Source organism: Scyliorhinus canicula, chromosome 9 (assembly GCF_902713615.1).
Source record: "Scyliorhinus canicula chromosome 9, sScyCan1.1, whole genome shotgun sequence".
Taxonomy (NCBI): Eukaryota; Metazoa; Chordata; class Chondrichthyes; order Carcharhiniformes; family Scyliorhinidae; genus Scyliorhinus; species Scyliorhinus canicula.
The window spans coordinates 35,178,969-35,198,586 of record NC_052154.1 but is presented as its reverse complement, the minus strand read 5'-3'; the positions used below and the strand labels follow the sequence as shown (position 1 = coordinate 35,198,586).

The window sequence follows — 19,618 nt, the reverse complement described above, 5'->3', positions numbered from 1 at the left end:
AGTCTGTGTAAAATATGTCCATGTCCTGCATAAACATATGTGCAGGAAGTATTGTTAGTTGCAGCAGCTTAAATTGAGCAGATGTTGATGTCAGTGTATCATTGAAGTAGAAAGCTTCATGGACAGCGCGTTAATAGGTGTGGTTACCTTACGGCCTACGAATATGCAGGGAAAGACGGGATGGATGATCACTGGGCAGCCAAGAAGAAACTGGCAGGTCGTGTTGGAGATCCATGAGTGTATTTTGCCCTCCAACTGGTATTCAGTTTTGAATGTTGATGAAAGTCCATCTGGAGACAGAGGGCACAAAAAGGTCTGGAAGAGCAGTAGTGATAGGAGATGCAATATTTAGGGGAACAGGTGGACTTTTCAGTGGCTGCAGACATGAATCCAGGATATTGTGTTGCCTCCCTAGGTGCCAGGGTCAAAGATATAATTGAACAGCTGCAGAGCACCCAATGGCGGGAGGGTGAATAACCAGCAGTTTTGGTCCACGCCAGTACCAGTGACATAGGTGAAAAGAAGGATGTGGTCCTGAAGGCAGAATTTATAATAATAATCTTTTATTGTCGCAAGTATGAAGTTACTGTGAAAAGCCCCTAGTTGCCAAATTCCAGCACCTGTTCTGGTAAGCCATACGGGAATTGAAACCGCGCTGTTGGCCTTGTTCTGCATTACAAACCAGCTGTCTAGCTCACTGAGCTAAATTGGCCCTTAAAGAGCTAGTTAGGACACTTGGCAAGTGGACCTCAAAAGTTGTAATCTCTTGAATGTGTGACAGGGAGGAGGTCTTCAGATTCCGAGTGCATTGGGAGGAATGAGACCTGTATAGGCTGAATGGGTTGCAAAGTGGGGACCAATTTATTTGCAGGACAATTTTCTAGTGCTATTGCAAAGGGTTTAAATTAATTTGGCAGGCGAGTGGGAACCAGGAGGTAACATTAGAAAGGCATACAAGGTGCACAGTGTACACCTAGAGACAGATAGCATCAGATTAGCCAGTGGTACTTTGTGAGGTATGTTCAAAGTAATGGAAAGTGATCATTTCTAGATCAGGGTTCATGTATGTGAATGTGCAATGTGTGCTAAATAACATCGGTGAGTTGCAGCTGCTGATAGGCATGTGAAAATATGATGTTGTGGTTTTAACAGAGACATGGCTTGAAGAAGACTGGGACCTGGTATTCCATGTTCCCGGATAGGAAATAAGGTGTACAGGAAAGGTACAAAATTAGGAAGGGCAAGGTGAGGGGGCAACAGAGTAAGGAGTACATTGCAGTGAGAACGTTCCAGAGAGATCAAGGAAAGAATCTATTTATCTTGAGCTAGGAACAGAAAAGGTGTATTTACATTGTTCTGTATAGTCTATGGGCCATCAAATAGTGGAAAGATGTAGACGAACAAATTGGTAAGGAAATGTACAGAGGTGCAAGAACTGTAGAGTGGTTATAATGGGGGACTTTAATTATCCAAATGTAGTCTGGACAGTACAGTAGTTATGTAAAGGGCAGAGGAGGGGGCAAGAGTTCCCAGTGTGTGTTCAGGTGAATCTTCAACTGTATCATGTTCCCCGTCCAGTGAGAAAGAGGACTCTGCGAGTTATGGTTCTTGAGAATGAGGTGGGCCAAGTGGATCAAATGTTAGTCCAGGAACATTTCAGGGACAGTGTCATTCTATCATAAGGTTCAAGGTGGTTACGGAAAAGGACACGGAACAATTGAGAGTAAGAAAGTTAACAGTGGGAAAGCCAACTTTAGTGGGATAAGAATGGATCTGACTCGAATAAGTTGGAATCAAAGGTTGGCAGGCAAGACTGTAACTGAACAATGGGCAACCTTTAAAGAAGAGAGAGTGTGGCACATTCAAGGTATATTCCTACAAAGGTTGAAGGCAGGGAAAACAAATCCAGAGCTCCCTGGATGCCAAAAGGGTAGAAATTAAGATAAAGGGGAAAAAGGTGCTTGGGACAAATGTCAGGTGGATAATACAATTTAGCATGACCAATCCACCTACGCTGCACATCTTTGGGTTGTGGGGGTGCGACAAACGCAGACATGGGGAGAATGTACAAACTCCACACTGACAGTGATCCGGGGTCAGGATCGAACCTTGATCCTCAGCGACGTGAGGCAGCAGTGCTAACCACTGTGCCTCCACGCCACCCATAAGCAAAGGTCGAAGAGAAGAAAGGTGCTAAAAACAACCATCTGAAACAAAGATTCATCTTTTTACTTTCATCCTTATTATTGTCACCCCTCTCTTCCCCTCATTGTTTGTTTATCGCGTGTGTGTATTTATAGAGGATGGGGGCAAGTTAAAGTGGGGGATTAGGAATTGGATAATAATTAACCAGTTGTATTTGCTGCATATTTCATATAGTTCTTGTTATAATTAAAGAGTAATTGTATTTAAACTTACAAACCTGGTGACTAATTATTGGGCAGCCCAGGGCCAAGACTTCAGGTATTTTTCGAAGAATTATTGGTTAATTCAATTGTGTTGTGACTCCGGGTTAAGGGGGGCTGAAATTGACCGCGCCCTAGCTTACGGGTATCATAAACATAAGGAGGGGGTATTAGATAGGCTAACTATATTTAACAAAAGCTTTATAACGGGGTCATCTAGACTCAAAACATTAGCTCTGTTCTCTCCCTACTGATGCTGCCAGACCTGGTGAGATTTTCCAGCATTTTCTCTTTGACAATATTTAACGTTGATCAGACACCAGGATCAGATCAGATTCATCCAAGGATACTGAGTAAAGTGAGAATGTAAATTGTGGAGGCCATAACTTTCCAATCTTCTTTGGCCTCCGATGGTGTCAATTTTACACGCTAGTTCAAAAAAGGTTGTGAGGTCAAGCCCAGCACCAATAGGCCACTTAGCTTAACCTCGGTGGGGAAGCTTCTGGAAATGATAAATGCAGGTTAATTAAGGAAGGTCAACATGGGTTTCTTAAGGCCAAATTATGTTTGACTAACTTACTTAAAGGTAACCAAAAGGCATTTGATGAGGTGCCACCCAACAGACTTGTAAGGTTAGTGATCCTGAAATAAGAGGGACAAGAGCAACAAGGGCAGCATGCTAGCACAAGTGGATAGCACTGTGGCTTCACAGCGCCAGGGTCCCAGGTTTGATTCCCCGCTGGGTCACTGTCTGTGCGGAGTCTGCACGTTCTCCCCGTGTGTGCGTGGGTTTCCTCCGGGTGCTCCGGTTTCCTCCCACTGTCCAAAGACGTGCAGGTTAGGGGGATTGGCCATGATAAATTGCCATTAGTGACCAAAAAGGTTAGGTGGGGTTATTGGGTTGTGGGGATAGGGTGGAAGTGAGGGCTTAAGTGGGTCGGTGTAGACTCGATGGTCCGAATGGCCTCCTTCTGCACTGTATGTTCTAAAACGTGGATACAAAATTGGCTGAGTGACAGGAACCAGAGTAGTGGTTGATGCACGTTTTTCAGAAGGTTTGTAGCGGAGTTCCCCAAGGGTGGGTGACGCCTGTCCTTCCTGATATATTCATGATCGAGACCAGTGTTTTTCAAACTTTTTTCAAACTATCCTACCGTGGATTCTCCTGAGCAGCTCTCGCCAGATTCAGATGTGAGATCCTGGCCAGTAGGTACGCTGTCTACTTGTGTCTCGGGCTGTCTCTTTCTCATAACAAAACGATCCACCTTCACCGTCCTCTTGCCTTGGTTGCTAACAGCCAGAGATGGAAGAAGCTCTCCTTTTTGATTTGGCAGCAAAAGCACATTTGCACAGGGTGCTTGACATCAGTTGTACGTGCAGGGCACATGTCCTGCTCATTACTGCCGCTTATGGTTGGAAGACTGCACATAGCCTCATTTCGTTCTCATTTAAAAGGCGGTAGCAGCCGTTGGGTGTTTCTTGCCCCGCGACCCTTCTGACCCCCGCCATTTCAAAATTTATGGATGATCCAAAAGTTGCAAGTATTGTGAACTGTGAAGAAGATATGGTATAGAACTTCAAAAGGATCTAGACAGGTTCATAGAATTTGTGGACAAGTAGCAGGTGAAATATAAAGCAGAGAAGTGTGAAGTGGATTAGTTTTGGGTAGAAAGAATACAGAGAGACAATATTTAATAAATGGTGCAATTCTAAAAAGGGTACAGAAGCAAAGAGATCTGGCCATATATGTGCATAAATCATTGAAGTTGACAGAACAGGTTTGCAGCATGGTTAACAAAACATAGAGCACCTGAGGTTTTGTTAATAGGGGCATAGAGTACTAAAACAAGAAAGTTATGTTAAACTTCTATAAAACACTGGTTTAGCTCAGCGGGAGAATTGGGCCCATTTCTGGGTGCCACACTTTAGGAGGGATGTAAAGGCATTGAGAGAGTGCAGAAAAGATTCTGGGAATAGTTCCAGGGATGAGGAACTTCAGTTGTGTGGAGAGGTTGGGACTGTTTTTCTTGGAGAAAAGAAAGCGGAGAGGAGATTTGAAAGAGATTTCAAAATTATGAGGGGTCTGGCCACAGTAGGTAGGGAGAATCGTGAAAGGATCAAGAATGCGAGGGCACAGATTTGAAGTAATTGGCAAATGAAGTAATGGCAACATGAGGAAAAACCATTTCATGTAGTGAGTGATTAGGATCTGGAATGCACTGCCTGTGAGTGTGCTAGAAGCAGGGTCAGTGGAGGCATTCAAGAGGGAATTGGATTATTATCTGAAAAGAAAGAATGCCAGGGCTATGAACACCTCCTGGTCTTCGGATGTGATGTCCCTAGCGTGCCATTGCTCCCAAGACCTAGAATACCTAACCGTGAAGTGTCACCCCTTCTACCTCCCACGCGAATTCACCTCTGAACTCATCAGAGCAGTCTACATCCCACACAAGGCGGAAGTGAAGAAAGCACTTGATGAACTACATTCCACCATCAACAACCAAGAAACATATCATCCCAAAGCCCTGACAATCGTGGCTGGAGACTTCAACCAGGCCAACCTCAGGAAGATCCTACCCAAACCCCATCAACATATCTCCTGCTCCACCAGAGGTGCAAACACCCTGGACCACTGTTACACGAGCATCAAAGGAGCCTACCGCTCCATTCCCCGACCTCACTTTGGCAAATCCGACCACAAGTCGGTATTCCTAGTTCTGGTTTACAAACAGCAACACCAGCGTGCTGAGCCAGTCAAGAAAACTGTGCAGTGCTGGTCCGAGGAATCTGATGACATCCTCCGCGACTGCTTGGAGACTGTGGACCATATTCAAGGCCGCAGCAGCTAACCTGGACGAGTACACAACCACCGTCACTGACTTCATCAGTAAGTGTGTCGGGACTGTGTATCGAAGAAGACAATATGGGGATTCCCCAATCGGAAACCCTGGCTCAACCAAAAGCTTCACTCCTGCTGAAGTTCCAGATGGAGGCGTTCAAGTCCCGATGACCCAGATCTGTATAAGAAATCCAGGTACGATGTACGGAAAGCCATCAGGGATGCAAAAAGACAATACTGCATCAAACTAGAGTCCCAGGCCAACGACACTAACCCACAACGACTATGGCAGGACCTACACAAGATCACAGGTTATAAAGCAAGGCCTGGCGGAATATCTGGGGCTGGGGCACCCCTCCCCGATGATCTGAACAGGTTCTATGCCCGCTTTGAGCAGTCAGCCAATGTATCAGTGCCACCCGCCCCAACAGCCCTGGATACACCCATACCCACTATTACAGCCTCAGAGGTAAGAGCTGCCTTCTTGAAAGTGAATCCGCGGAAAGCGACGGGCCCCTGGGCGAGCACTCGGAGCCTGCGCAGACAAGCTGGTGAGTTTATTCGCAGATATCTTCACCACCTCACTCCTCCGCTCTGAGGTCCCCACCTCCTTCAAGAAGACCACCAGAATACCAGAGAAGAGCAAGGTAGCCTGTCTCAAGGACTACCGACCGGTGGCCCTAACGTCTGTTATCATGAAATGCTTCGAGCGGCTAGTCATGAGACGGATCACTGCCAGCCTCCCAGACGATCCACTGCAGTTTGCCTATCACCACAACTTGTCCACAGCAGATGCTATCTCACTAGCTCTACAATCAACACTCGAACATCTCAAGAACAAGGACACCTGTAAGACTGCTGTTCATAGACTACAGCTCCGCCTTCAACACCATTATCCCAAAAAGACTAATAACCAAACTCCGCAATCTTGGACTTGACCCTTCCCCTGTGCAGCTGGATCCTCGACTTCCTCACCAACAGACGGCAATCTATCAGGCAACAGCACCTCCTCCACAATAGTCCTCAACACCGGAGCCCCGCAAGGACGTGTGCTCAGTCCTCTACTGTACTCCCTACACAGACATGACTGTGTGGCATGATGTAACTTCAACTCAATCTGTAAGTTTGTGGATGAAACAACTGTGGTGAGTCGTACCTCAAACAACGATGAATCAGACTACAGGAGGGAGATAAATCACTTGGTTGCATGGTGTACCAAAACAATCTCTCTCTAAATGTTGGAAAGACCAAGGAACTGATCAATGATTTCAGGAAGCGCAGCACGACACATACTCCTGTCTGCATCAATGGCTCCGAAGTGGAGATGGTCGATGGTCAATAGCTTTAAGTTTTTGGGGGTCACCATCACCAACAGTCTGTCCTTGTCCACTCACATAGATGCAACAGTCAAGAAAGCCCAACAACGTCTCTACTTCCTACAGAAACTAAAGAAATTTGGCATGTCTGCATCGACTCTCACAAACTTCTACAGATGTGCGATAGAGAGCATCCTATCCGGCTGCATCACAGCCCGGTATGGCAACTGCTCGGTCCAAGATCGCAAGAAACTGCAGACTGGTGAACTCAGCCCAACGCATCACACAAACTTGCCAGCCCCACATTGATTCTGTATACACCTCTCGCTGCCTCAGGAAGACAGACAGCATTATCAGAGACCCCTCCCACCCAGGCATTGCATTCTTCCAAACCCTTCTGTCAGGCAGAAGGTACAGAAGTCTGAAGACTCGCACATCCAGACATAGGAACAGCTTCTTCTCCACAGCTACAAAACTCAATGACTCCCCCTCGGACTGATCTGTTCCCTGTAAGAGCACTATTCACGACGCCCTATGCTGCTCTTGCCCATTTGTTTGCTTTATTTGGCCCCTTGTTCCGCACTGTAACCAGTCACTGTTTTGTCGATGTACCATTTGTCAATGTTCTCTGTTGATTATTATTGTGTCTACTATGTATGTACTGTGTACGTTCCTCAGCCGCAGAAAAATAATTTTCACTGTACTTCGATACATGTGACAATAAATCAAATCGAATCAAATTGAAGGCAGGGGGATGGCATTAGGTGAACTGCCAGAAAGCCAGCACAGACTTAATGGGCTGAATGGCCTCCTCTTGTGCTGTAACCATTTGTGATTCAATCAACTCCATCCAGAAACACTACCTGGCCATTTACCTCATTACTGCTTGTGAGATTCTGCTATCTGCAGCTTGGCTGTCATGTTTACCTGCATAAACTTATCATGATTGCACTTCAAAATTAATTTGTTTTGCTGTGAGACACATGGGCAACCCGAGGACATAAAAAGTGTAATTTAAATGCAAATTCCTCTTGATATCCTCCAAGAACTGCCAACACCTTCCTTGGGGCACTTTCTGACTGCTCCAAATTACCTAAGCTTGCTCACATTCCTCAAGGATTGTTTTACCCCACTTTGAAAAATGCTGTAATTGCCACATCTTTTAAAAGCTTATCCTTGGCGCTCTGTCCTGTCCAGCTCGCACCCCATCTGTGATCTCCCATTATCACTATAGTTCAGGAATATTTCCCGCCTGCATTTCCTTAATTTGCTTCCTTCAGTTTGACTTTCATTCTGTACAAAGCGTTGAGGTAATTCAATGATGGTTTTTGTCACCAGGGTAACACAATATCTTCAATCTGTAAGTGCTCCTCCATATGGTTAACTGCACTGTTTTCTACCACTGCGTCTCGTTTATGGTCCAGTCTGTGTCTCAGCCCTGGCATTTGTACACATGTCTGTGCCACCAACATATAGCTCCTCCAGTGGTTTCTCTAAAGTATGCACAGAGTCACCTGCAATATCTTTTTGTTTGTCTCTTGACAGTACCATCCATTGGGATGCCGACAGTTTTATTTATATACTTCAGATGCCCAAGTTCATGTCCTCACCACTGCGTACTTGGTTCAGTTTCTAAAATTGTGCTGTCTGTTTACTTGACATCAGGTCATGGACTTTAAGCAATGCAGCATCAGCACGACAGCATCCTGTTTGGCCCCTTCAGAACCTCTGCCTTAGCACATGATCCCATCCCCCATGTTAGATGCTCACTCTAACTGTGATAAACAACATTTGTGTTGCTTCAAACTTGAGCTGAATTCTATCCTCGCGTCTAGTCCATCCTCAACTCGGCCACCTTCCACTAACATTAGCTTCTAGTCTTAAACTTCTCAATTACAAATCCACCTCTCTGCCTTCTTTTTGAGACCTCCTGCAACCTCTGCTTGCACTCTGCTGACTGGTCTGCTTTTTGCTCCACACTGGCTCTACTGGATTTAATAGAAGCTTCAGTCATCTTGCACCCCCGCACTCTAGAATTTCTCATCCCTCTAAGTTGTGACATCTCTCCTCACCTGCAAACACTAGCTAAAAATCTACCTTTTCCAGTCTGTCGTTGGCCGCCTTTGTTAATCGAGAGGTTTTACTACAGAAATGAGTATTATAGTTAATTGAACAAAGCCAACATTTTAAATATGACAGGAAGGATTTTTTTCTTCACCAAGCTGGACCTAGCTCAAAGCACTGGTCAGAGGGTTAGATTAGCGAGCAAGTTTATTCAGACCCGCATCTATCTTTTTGAGGCGCCGTTTCCTTTTAATGCACTTGGATTTTTAGCCTCAGACGTTAATTTTGCATAATTGATTTCACTAATTTGTTATTAACGTTAATAAAGTTTTGTCCTTCGGCTGAGAATTCTTAATATGGTCTTGCTGTATAGTTTTATTCTTTTTGGGGCTTGAATTTTCAACCTAATTTTCATTCAGCCTTCAAATGCACACAATAATCAGCGATGAGTCAATCTTTTTTTAGCTCCAGACCTGTTTTTTTAACTAGCATTTGATGGAAAACCAGCTGAACCTGAAATGCCTGAGATGCTTTATTGAGCTTTAATAATCTTTACATTTTCATTCACATATTGCACACTTAGTCCTGATGTCACAGGATGTGACTTCCTTTCCAAGTGGTGAATGTTACCGTTGTTTTGCAAAAAAAAATTTGTTCTTTGTTAAAGCAATTTGGCTATTGAAATACGTGTGACAGCCCAACCTCCCTTGGTAATGAGTCTGATTTTGTGCCATTAAACATTGTGGTTTCAGGAGCTTTTCAACTAATAGAAAACATCTGCAGTATGTTATTTTTCCTTCAGTTTTGAAGATGAATTCAGGGTCACAGACTAGATAACAGTCTGAAGGACAAAGAGATTATCTGTTTTATATCAAGTTCAGTGAATTGCGGGGGGACCTGTTTTGTGGCAAGTTCATTCCATCACAATCACTCCCCTTGCTCTTTCATGGTCAAGTTCAGGAAGGGAGCTGGTGAGCGGCTGGAAGCTTTCAGAAGGGGTTAGTGGACTGATAGGCCAGTTGCCTTGTCTCAAGATTTCTGGATTGTGGGAAAGTTCGAATATGCTGCTATTTTCTATCTGTTATCAGGATGCTTATCATGAAACTCTTGTCTGCATACTTGGCTGGATAGTTTGTGCTTTGAGTTCTGGCAGAGCGTGCTTACATTTTGCTTCAGCAGAAGTGATTAAACTAGAATAGTTCAGATGAGTTAAATATTAAAATACTGAAGTTGGAAGATTTTATGGGGCAGTGCAAAAATTATAATAATTGTGAAATCATTAAATAACTCACCAGCTATACTATTTTCTTGGCACCAGGATGAGTGAGGATGGTTCAGTCTGTCGTATATTGCAAGTTTTTGTTCTTTAGTGGTTGGCAATGTAGTATTGTGGCTTAGCTGAGTTTTAAAGCTTGCATTTCTAACTCCTGTCTTTGGCTCAGTTTTGTGCTAGTACAATTTTTCCAACAAGTTTTGTCTTTCACATATTACAATATCATTGGACTTGAGGGAGCTATTCATCAATCTTCATCTGGTCTTCCCTAGCTCTGAAAATAGATATTTGTCTGAGTCACTTTTAGCTGGCCATAAGGCAGTTTAGGAGAGTGGTACTGTAAAACAAATGGCCTCATTTGCATTGGCTGAGCTTCAGCCAGTATCAGGAACTCATTGCACAGAAAATAGCAAGGGCACACCATATACTATTGCCAGTTCATTAAAACATTAGTACTAACATAAGTTCATGTTGCAGTATTTCCCATTCCTGTTTGTCATGCGCCGACCATTGAAATAATTTAGCCCACAACCTTCTCTTTCATTTTTCTTTCATCTACCCACATGGACTCTGAGTTTATATTATCCATGATACCAACCTCTTTAGTCCATTTTCTCCTTTTACACTGCTTCCAATAAACTGCTAACCCTCCAACATCCCTTCCTGATGAATAGTTCCCTCTCAATAGACATTTTGTCACCCCTTTCAAAACTGACAGAATCACCCCCATTCTCAAAACCCCCACCCTTGACCCTGCTCAAATGTTTACCATCACATCTCAAACCTCCCTTGATTCTCCAGTGTCCTTGAATGTATTGTCACTTACTAAATCTGTGCACATGCTTCTTCCAACTCCTTATTTTAATCTTTCCAATGGGTTTTCATCCCTGCTAGAGCATTAAAATGACTCTTAGGAAAGTTACAAATGATATTTTAGGAGTGTAATTTTGCTTTATCCCTTTTTATCATTTCAGTTGCCAAGGAATCCCCCTCCAATGCCTCTCCTCTGATGTCCATCTTGGTGGAAATGCTCTTGCTTACTTTCACTCTTACCTACCCAATCACAGCCAGAACTTCTACTCCTATGGTTTCTCTTGCACTCTGTTCTCTGTTGTCTCTGAAGTCCTCCAAGTGTTAGTTGTTGACTCCCTCAGCTATGGGCATCTTCTTGGTAACATCATCTGCAGACATGGGGCTAAGCCTACCTCTCCACTGTCTCTGCATTCAGACCACTTGCCCAGGATCCACTTTTAGATAAGCTGCAATTTCAGCAGCTAAGCATTAGAAAGAGTGAATTAATGATTCTCAGCCCCTGCACAAACTCTATACTCTGTACGCAGTTTCCAACTTTTGCCTCGGTCTCTGGCGAAACTAGGCTGGTTGTAACCTTGGAGCCCTATTTTATCTGGAGCTGCACTTCCAATAACATATCCTCTTTGTCACAAAGGAAGTGCATTTCCATAGTTAAAAGGCCCATGTAAATGAGTTATTGTTAGTTACGGGTTAGAAAATAGAACATACAGTGCAGAAGGAGGCCTCATTTCCACCCTATCCCCATAACCCAATAACCCCTCCTAACCTTTTTGGACACTAAGGGCAATTTAGCATGGCCAATCTACCTAACCACTTTAGACACAAGTTTTACTGCATAGGCTCTGGTGGAACGTTTTTTACCATGCTTACTTTGCTTCATTAAACTTCAGTTTTAGATTTCAAAATGGGACGGAAGGTGTATTGTTGTGTCACTCATTCATTGACCTTAGTGTTGGTATATTTTTTCTTTCAACGATCAATGACCACAAGTTTTTACATCAGGGTTGATTAGTACATTTTTCCCAGTGATAATAAAATGTGTTTGTCTATCTTGCTATTAGCTGTGATTTATGTTTATCTTTTAAACTTTCTTTAGTGCAACTTAATACCTATTATTGCAGTCCTAACCCGTTGAAAGTCTTCACATGCATCATGGTCCAATTCAAATCTGATGATCCGCAGCATGATGTATATGATACAGCTTTATTTGTGTCAATCTAAATTAAAAATACTACTGCACCAGAACCATTGTTTAATTGGACACAAGTTATTTATAGCAGCAATGGGCAGCTAACGAACAAAACATGGTTGTTTACCTTACGTTTTGTAGATTGTGAGATTTGACTAAGATTTCAATGTATGTATGTGATAGTTACATTAGTGAGATCTAAAAGTTGTTTTGTGCACAGATGATAGCTTTTGTTTTTAAATTGCTGCAAATACAATCTCCAATACTTTTTTAGAATGTACTATGTGTAAATACATTTAAGAAAGCTATCTGACTAGGTCAGATGTGCTTTACTCTGCTATTTTCAAGTTTTATCATTGTTTGACCCATGTGTATTAATCTTATTGATCGGTCCCTTTCAAGTATAATGCTTTGTATTTTAAGCTTTTTTCATAGATATGTCAATTTATATATTTAATAAAAGCTTGTTAAACTGGAACAAAACTACAGTATTGACTATTCTAAGGGTTGGAAAGCTTCCTGTTTGTATATTCATATACGTCACATCAATTAGTATTCTAGCATGTACAAATTTGAACCAATATAGCCTTTCCTAGAATCAGAAATAAAACGTTGTGAATTAGAACACATCATTATCTACCTGACAAATTAGATGACTTTTGACGTGAACACTGCCAGGGCAATGGGTTTGAACTAGGCTGGTATAAAACATAAAGTCAATATTAAAGAAGGGGACAGAAGTGAGACCTTTATCCAAAACTTCAATCCAAGTAATTGCACATTCGGCACGGTGGTGCAGTGGTTAGCACTGCTGCCTCATGGCACCGGGGACCCGGGTTCGATCCCAGCCCCTGGTCACTGTCTGTGTAGAGTAATAATAATACTAATCTTTATTGTCACAAGTAGGCTTACATTAACACTGCAACAAAGTTACAGTGGAAAGCCCCTAATCGCCACATTCCGGCGCCTGTTCGGGTACACGGAGGGAGAATTCAGAATGTCCAACTTACCCAACAGCATGTTTGTCGAGACTTGTGGGAGGAAACCGGAACACCCGAATGAAACCCACTCAAACACAGGAAGAACGTGCAGACTCTGCACAGACAGTGATACAAGCCAGGAATCGAATCTGGGACCATGGTGTTGTGAAGCAACAGTGCTAACCACTGTGCTACTGTGCCGCCCAGTTTGCACATTCTCCCCGTGTCTGCATGGGGCTCATCCCCACATCCCAAAGGATGTGCAGGGTAGGTGGATTGGCTACGCTAAATTGTCCCTTAATTGTAATAAAGAACAATTGGGTACTCTAAATTTATTTTTTAAAAGAATTGCACATTCTCTTCTCCTTTCGCTTGCTTTCATCGTGTTGTAATTTTGCAACAAAACTGCATTTCCAGCAGAAGTACTAAAATATGGCAATGTTTTGTTTATATTGAAGATAGGTTTTTAAAAGTTTGTTTAACAGAATTGTTTATCATATAGAAGCACTCAATTTACTGATAATCTCCTGGCACCCCTCATTCCTCTGCTTTGAAACTGAAGCCTGATACCAACATTTTGAATAACAGTCTCCTTTCTGATTCCTGAATTTTGGGAATCCGCCAGGCTTTATCATTGAGTAACTTTTCAGGAAAGTTCTTAATCAAACATTTCTGTGAGCCTTCCTTTAACCAACAACTTAGTATTAAAAAGTTATTTTCCTTATTTCACGGGATGTCGGCCAGTGTTTTTATTGCCCATCTCTAATTGCTCTTGAGAATGTGATGATGAGCTGCTGCCTTGAGCTGCTGCAGTCCATGTGTTCTGTTGGGGAGGGATTTATAGGATTTTGACCCAGCAACAGTGAAAGGACTACAATATAGTTCCAAGTCAAGACGTTTTGCGGCAACCAAGACACCCCATAATGAGTACATTTGGCACAGCCATCCCCGTTGGTATTTATCCTCCATATGAGCATTAGCTTTGTTCCCATTAGGTTAAAAGGTTGAAAGATTAGAAGGCCAGTATTTTGCATTAACTCCTTGTATCTCTTCCTTACCTGCAGAAATCCATGAACACCAAACTTTGAATGACTGAGTTGCTTCTCTGAGAGGGAAGTGCGAAGAGAGAGAGAAAGATGTTTATAACTAACTTGAACAGTGTGCTTTAGTTGTACCTCCTTGTTTCATTGTTAACCAAGATAATCTAACATTCCATTATAGAAAGAAATTGAGGAACTGGCTCTTGGCATTGTTTCAGATGGGGATGATCATGCATGATCAATTTTATTAACTTTCCGCAAAAGGTGTTGTACGAAGTTGGCAGTAGGCAACCCTCTACAGAATTTACTTGAAATTCCAGGAAGGTCTTCACAGGGTTGTGCTGAATGGTGTTACACAAATTCAAATAAGTGGCTGTTCATGGTGAGACTTGCAAGTACATAATAATTGCTAAAAGTGGGGTAGCATGGTGGCGTAGTGGTTAGCACTGCTGTTTCACGGCACCGAAGTCACAGGTTCGATCCCGGCTCTGAATCACTCTCTGTGTGAAGTTTGCACATTCTCCCCGTGGGTTTCGACACCACAACCCAAAGACGTGCAGGGTAGGTGGATTGGTCATGCTAAATTGCCCCTTAATTGGAAAACAATTATTGGGTTCTCTAAATTAAAAAAAAGATTAAAAAAAATTTTTTTTTTATAAAAGTGGATACTGGTTTGGGTAACTTTTTATAAATCTGATATGTGGGTGTCGCTGGCAAAATCAGCATTGGTTGCTCATCCCTAATTGCCCCATGAACCGAGTAGCTGGCTAGGGCGATTTCAGAGGACAGTAAGAGTCAACCACATTGCTGTGGGTCCAGGGTCACATGTAGGACAGACCGGGTAATGGTGGCACATTTCCTTCCTTCCCTGAAGGACATTAGTGAATCAGTTGGATTTTTACAACAATCGATGATAGTTTCACAGTCACCATCACTGAGACTAACTTCATATTCCAGGCGATGTACAAAATTGGGAAATCACACTTGGTTCTAGGGTTCCTCAGCAATCATAAATGAAAAGTAATTTTCTTAAAATCCAAAAGGACATATAAAGGCAAGTGAGCAATCAAGTCTGACTCTGTATCCATGGAACCACAATAACTAGCCAAACATGTAGAACTGTGACAAAGGAAATTCAATATGAACAATAAATAAAGGAATGGAATAATCATAGAATCGTAGAATCACAACAATGCAGAAGGAGGCCATTTGGCCTATCTTGTCTGCACTAACCCTCTCAAAGAATACCCTACCAAGACCCATAACCCACCCAATCCCTGTAACCCAATAACCCCACCTAACCTTTTGAACACTAAGGGGCAATTTTATCAAGGCCAATCCACCTAACCTGCATATCTTTGGACTCTGGGAGGAAACCGGAGCACCCGCAGGAAACCCACGCAGACACTGGGAGAACATATAAATTCCACACAGACGGTGACCCAAGGCGGGAATTGAACCCAGGCCCCTGGTGCTCTTGAGGTAGCAGTGCTAACCACTGAGCCACCATGCCACCCATAAATGATGTATGAAGAATTAGTGAATGAACAGTATTTTTTAAAAAATTTAGAATACCCAATTAACTTTTCCAATTAAGGGCCAATTTAGAGTGGTCAATCCACCTTCCATGCACATCTTTGGGTTGTGGGGGTGAAACCCATGCAGACATGGAGAGAATGTGCAAACTCCACATGGACAGTGACCCAGGGCCAGGATCGAACCTGGATCCTCAGCGCCAGAGGCAGCAGTGCGCCACCGTGCCACCCTGTGTTGTACTGACAAAATGCAATCACTAAGGTTGACAAAGCTCTGAGCAGTACTGCCATATTGGGAGAGTGCAAGTCTGACAATATCAAGCTGAAACTTTATAGTTTGGTTAGACCCCTGTGTAAGTACTACATTCAGTGTGCCCACTAATATTCCTATTGCATAATAAAGCCAGATCGACGGAGCAGGAAATATCCATGAGGCAGGTACTTTGTGTCAGAGGCCTGAGCTGTGAGGGCAGATAAGAACATAGGACTGAAGACCAGGAATAGCTAATTCAGCCCTTTGAGTCTGCCCTGCAATTCAATAAGATGATGGTTGTGGTCTCAACTGCACTTTGTCATCTGCACCCCCATAACCCTTGATTCCTTTGTCTATCAAAAGTCTGTCTAAATCTGTCTTGAATAAATTCAATGACCCAGCCTACATTCCTTTCTGGGGAAGAGAATTTCACAGACTAACAAACCTTGGAGAGAAAACATTTCTCCTCATCTCCATCTTAAAACGATAGACCACGTCTTCTCAACATGCTCCCAGCATCTACCCTGTTAAATCTTCTCAGGATCTTAAATGTTACAATAAGATCACCTTTCATCTTTCTAAGTTCCAATGGATTTAGGCCCAACCTGTTCAACCTTTCTTCATGAGATAAGCCCTTCATCAGGAATGAATCAAGTGCACATCTCTGAACTGCTTCTCATGCAATTATATATATTTCAAATAAGGAGATCAAAATTGCACACAGTATTACAGATGTGGGGCAGCATTTACCGACAGTTCACACTGGTGGGAAACTCTGGTCCCAAGCCAGTGCATGGGTTTCCGGGCCACATAGGTGCTGTCGCTGGAAAATCCTATTGACAATGGCGTGGTCGGTAGATCCTGCTGGCGGGCTCCCTCCGCGGCCGGATGGTCGGTAAATCCCCCCACCCCTGTTGTCTCACCAAGACTCTGTACGGTTGCAATTAAGCTTCCCGCTCTTATATTCCATTCCCTTTGCAATAAATGCCAACATTCCATTTGCTTGCCTAATCACTTGCTGTACCTGCATACTGTTTGTGATTCATGTGCAAGGACATCCAGAGTCCTCTGTACATTAAGTGATCTGCAATCCCCTCATTTATATAGTGTGCTGCTTTCCTGTTCCCCCTGCCAAAGTAGATCAGTTTATATTTTCCCACATTATCCATCTGTCAATATTTTGCCCACTCACTTAACCTGTCTACAACCCTTTCAAACTCTCTGCCTCCTCTTAATAACTTACTTTCCTACACATCTTGGTGTCATCAGCAAATTGAGCTACCATACGTTTGATCCCTTTAGCCAAATAATTGATATAGATGGAAAGAGGCCCCAGCTCTGATCCTTGTGGCTACCACTTGCAGCTTACCAACCTGAAAAAGATCCATTTAACCCTACTCTGTGCTTCCTATTAGCTAGCCAATCCTTTATCCATATCTTATTACAGATGATGAACCTGAAAAAGAACCCATTTATCCCTACTCTGTGCTTCCTATTAGCTAGCCAATCCTTTATCCATATCTTATTACAGATGATGAACCTGAAAGAGAACCCATTTATCCCTACTCTTTGCTTCCTGTTAGTTATCTGATCCGTTATCCGAGTCTTACATTGTATGGTAACCTTTGATGTTGCACCTTATCAAATTCCCTCCGGAAATTTAAGTACACCACGTTTCCAGGTTACCCGTTAGCCCATCTTTCATGTTACTTCAGAAAAAGACTCTAATAAATTAGTTAGACATGATTTCCCTATCACAAATCCATATTATCTGTGTGATCAAATTAGGATTTTCTAAATGTCCTACTATAACCCCCTTAATAATGGATCTAGCAATTTCCCTATGACAGATGTTAGGCTAGCTGCCTGTAGTTTCCTGCTTTCTGTTTGCCGCCTTTCTTGAATAAAATTTGCTATTTTCGAATCCACGAGGACCATTCCAGTATCTTAGGAAATTTGGAAGATTATAACCAATGCATCCACTATCTTTGCAGCCCCTTCATTTCCATAGAATCCCTTCAGTGCAGAAGGAGGTCATTCAGCCCATCAGATTTGTGTAAAGAGACTTCATAAAGCTGAACAAAATACATAAATAAAACGGGATAAAGCAGATCTGGAAAAATAATTCAATATGAGCCAGGATGACAGGTCAACACATTTCAGTGTAAAATGGGAAAGGGTAAATTCCAATCATAGAAATATACAGCACAGAAAGAGATCATTCAGCCTATCATGTCTACCAGCACCTGAAAAGAGCTATCCAGCTCATCTCTGCTTTCCTAAAGCTCTGAAAATTTCTCTTTTCAAAGTGTATATCAAATTACCTATTGAAAGTCACTATTGAATCTGCTTCCTCTATAAAGGTTTATCATAACCTCCTTGCTTTTGTGTTTTCCCATATACCTTTTTTTAAAAAACAAACCGTTCAAAGATTTGAGACTGTGGACTACTCTTTATTCCTACTGCATTATTCCTTCCCACAATGCATCACATCACATTTCTCCATCAAATTTCATCTGCTATGTGTCTACTCTTTTTACCAGTCTATTTAGTCCCTCCATAAGTCTGCTGGAATTATCATCATTACCTACTTGATTTTGTGTCGGCTGTAAACTTTTAAAGTATACCCCTATGCTCAAGTGGGGTGTGTCATTAATATATATGGAAAGAGCAGTGGTCCCAATATGGATCATTGGAAGACACCATAGCTTTCCTTCGATCTACATAAAACAACAGTTTGCCACTAATATCTGCTTTCTTTATCAGTGGATTTTGTATCACGCTGCCACCTGCCCCTTTAATCCCATGGATTCAGGAATATGGCTGCCACAGCCCCCGGCAAGCCCCAGATGTTCCCGCTGAAGAGCTGTGGCTGGAGCCGGGAAGCGCTGAAGAGGTGAGCTTGGGAGGAGCAGCGGCGGTGTCTGGCGGCGACAGGGACAGTGGGAGGGGAACAACGGTATCTGGCGGCCAGGAAGGGGCAGGGCCTCTCACTGCTGGGAGGGAGGGAGCCAGCAGGAAAAAAAAAGAAGGGGCAGCAGAGTAGCACAGTGGTTAGCACAGTTGCTTCACAGCTCCTGAGTCCCAGGTTCGATTCCCGGCTTGGGTCGCTGTCTGTGCGGAGACTGCACGTTCTTCCCGTGTCAGTGTGGGTTTTCTCTGGGTACTCCGGTTTCCTCCCACAGTCCAAAGATGTGTAGGATAGGTGGATTGGCCATGATAAATTGCCCTTAGCGTCCAAAAAGGGTTGCATGGGGTTACTGGGTTATGGGGATCGGGTGGAGTTGTGGACTTGGGTAGGGTGCTCTTTCCAAGGGCCGGTGCAGACAAGATGGGCCGAATGGCCTCCTGCACTGTAAATTCTATCATAAGCACATTTTCCACAGCAAAAATGGTTCGTGATGGCCACCTGGGCAGGATGTAATTTCTGTAATTTCATAATAAGAGTGTTCGGCCCAAACAATCAATGTTATTTATCCTCCATATGGGCAATGATTATATTCCCTACACCTTTATCTCTCCTGCCTTCAAACACCTACCTAACCGTTGAAATATTGACATGATCTGCATTTCAATCACTAATTCTAATGGTGCATTCAAGAGTTGACAATCCATTGAAAAATTATTTCTTCCACGTTCAATCCTAAATGTCTCAGTTTCAATTATTTATCTATGCCCCTCCTTCTGGATCCCTCCACCGCCGCAAACTGCCTCCATTCAGCCTCCCCTACCCTTTTTATGATTGTTAACATTGTTACCTCAGTTCTAATTAAAACTCATGTGGCATGTTTAATCATGGGATGGATTCTTGCCAAGTTCAAAATATCCTATATAATCAGGTGTTGGGAGGCAAGGAGTACCACACCAAAAGCAAAGTTTCTGCAATCATTCCAAGACCTACTTCGAGATTA

The 19,618-nt window shown here is 43.0% G+C and overlaps 1 protein-coding gene across 5 annotated transcripts in view; it reads left to right on the top strand.

The window, feature by feature from the left end:
• The window catches only part of zfpm1 (zinc finger protein, FOG family member 1), a 254,409-nt gene that overhangs the window by 32,385 nt on the left and 202,406 nt on the right, over positions 1-19,618 (top strand). Inside the window, exon 1 of one of the 5 annotated variants that reach the window (XM_038806512.1) lies at positions 18,478-18,603. The exons of the other annotated variants lie outside the window; for them this stretch is intronic. The gene's annotated coding sequence lies outside the window, so the exon portion shown is untranslated. Of the gene's footprint in view, positions 1-18,477; positions 18,604-19,618 lie in introns of those variants that run through there. 5 annotated transcript variants of the gene reach the window in all.